We start from the raw sequence: 2,500 nt of genomic DNA on the forward strand, positions 1-2,500 counted from the left end.
CGATCTTCCAGTTCAAAATATGTGCAGACCTGCTAGTGTTCTAACCCCCTTCGTGTATATATGCATGCAGAAGATCAACTACGCATGATGAAGATCCTGTTATCCATGTCAGCGTTCGGTGGGTTATGGAAACTAGAACATACCCAGTATGCACACCGAAAACGGAGTATGGCTGCCTACATGGCGTGGTAAATGAACAAAATGGGTCATACACGTTAAATGTTACATGTCTGTATGAGCATATGTGTACGTGACTGAAACCTGACTGAATGACACAGGAAACGAATGATGAGCACCAAATGGCAGCTGTCAGTCGGCTCTACCCAGCTGGACAGCCTGTTGTGCAAATGACTCCGTGTTTGTAAAGCACTTGGGGCCTGGTCTCCGACCGAGGATAGGCACAGTATAAATATCCATATCATCATAACGAAAATCCTCTCAAGGGTAGCAAAGGCAGCATCAGCACTATCCAGACTAAAACTTACATAGGAGGACAGCAATATATCGATGAAAAACAAGATTAGACTCCTGCACGTATTAGTATATTCCATCTACATGTATGCATGTCAGACATGGACCCTCCGGGCGTGTTTGGAAAAAGAATCAAACCATGGAGGTGTTATCGCAAGGTTGCTAAACATTATTACACTGATCACATCTCGAATGAGCAAGTGCGTCAAACCCTCAAGCAGCACATTGGACCTTGTGAAGATCTGCTGACATCGGACACGAAAAGAAAGCTCGCTTCAAGATCTAGTGGCATTGCTCAAACAGTCTTTCAAGGAACTGTTGAGGGAGAGAGAGAAAAACGATGGCCTGACAACATTGCAGAATGGACGGGAAAACCAGATACAGCTGGCAATCACCCATTCACAGGCAGCTACGCCCGAAAATAACTAACCATACACACACGTACCCATGAACAGAAAACGGTTCAAATTAACAGTGGAAAAAACAACACCACCACAGACACCTCACAGAACATATTTCAGCAGGGGTTTGAACAGAGGGAGTGTTGGCTGGTGCCAAAGACCGACAGGCAGCGAATTCTAGGCAATGAGAGCACAAAAACTAAAATTGCAGTAGCTGAAAGACTTCAAGCTCACTTTAGGTAATCAATATTTCAGATACAACTTGCAAGTCCTGTCTCCTGTTTCGGTTTGTGAGTAAACGTTTGGATGGTTGCTCTTTCCTCGCTCTGCTTTAATTTGGAATTATCTCCCTTCTACCATTACATGAAACCAGAATCAGGATCACGTTCATTTTATTATCTCAAATAGATAAATTGAGAGATACATACAGGTTACAAGGTTACAATGAAGAAAGTTACAGGACCCGGAGTCACAATGACAGCAGTTGAGGGGCATTCTCCAGGAGACAACTACTGAAACAGCTGGATACACAAGCAGGAAGAACAAAGACTGGTTTGATGAAAACGATACAGTGATTCCAGACCTCCTGCTATGAAAGAACAGGTAGCGTTCTGCAGCATTCGTTGACCTGTCCAAAGCTTTTGATGCGGTTAGCAGAAACGGGCTCTGGAAGATACTGTCAAGACTGAGCTGTTCACCAAAGCCTCTTCGCATGCTGCAGCAGCTCCACAAAGGCCAGATGGGGCACATGAAACACAGCGGCGATCTGTCTGACCCACTCCCGATTGACAATGGGGTCAAACAAGGCTGTGTCCTTGCTCAAACGCTCTTTGCAATCTTCTTCAGCATGGTGCTTTGAAGTGATCCACATACGGTTCCGGACTGATGGAAGCAACCACTCGCTGCGCTTGTCAACAAAAATCCTTGTGTACAGACCTTCAGTTCTCACCACTCTCCTTTACGGATCATTAGCCTGGGTTATGTACCGGAAACTCCTAGAGGGCTTTTATGAACGATGCTTTCATGCCATCTTGGGCATCAAGTGGCAAGACGATGTGACAAACATCGAAGTCCTAGAGCGAACCCACACCACCAGCACTGAGGCTATGCTGCTGACGAGACAACTTCGATAAGCGGTATCACGCATGGACGACACACCAATGCCCAAAGCCGTTTTCTGCGGTGAGCTTTGCCACAGGAGTGACAGAGGAGCTCAACGAACGCGCAACAAAAACCAGATGAAGCGTCAGCTGAAAGCAGCTGGCATTCCAGAAAAGGACAGGGGAAACATCGCAAGAGACATCTGGAGATCGTCCACCAAGCGAGGCACTGAGACCTTTGAAGCTGCAACAATGCTCGCTGCGAAGGAAAAGTGCAGATGAAGGAAAGCATCAGCTGTCCAGAGCTTTTCTACCCACGGATTTATGTGCCCTGTGTGTGCCAAGGGGCTTGTAACAAACGACCTTCTTCTCGATAATCCCCAGATACAATGAACATGCCCTCATCACAAACAGAAAAGTAAAACATAACATACACCATAAAACAGGCAGCAAAGGCAAAGCAAGCCCAATGAGAAATTAAATGTGCTAAGTCTTGTAATTGTTAAGCTGAGTGCCTTTATTCCTTCT

At 45.8% G+C, this 2,500-nt stretch overlaps 1 protein-coding gene across 1 annotated transcript in view; it reads right to left on the minus strand.

Moving 5' to 3' along the window:
- The window catches only part of LOC143299442 (phospholipid-transporting ATPase ABCA3-like), a 51,398-nt gene that overhangs the window by 21,224 nt on the left and 27,674 nt on the right, over positions 1-2,500 (minus strand). The gene's annotated exons all lie outside the window — the stretch shown is intronic.

This window comes from Babylonia areolata, chromosome 25 (genome assembly GCF_041734735.1).
Source record: "Babylonia areolata isolate BAREFJ2019XMU chromosome 25, ASM4173473v1, whole genome shotgun sequence".
Classification (NCBI taxonomy): domain Eukaryota; kingdom Metazoa; phylum Mollusca; class Gastropoda; order Neogastropoda; family Buccinidae; genus Babylonia; species Babylonia areolata.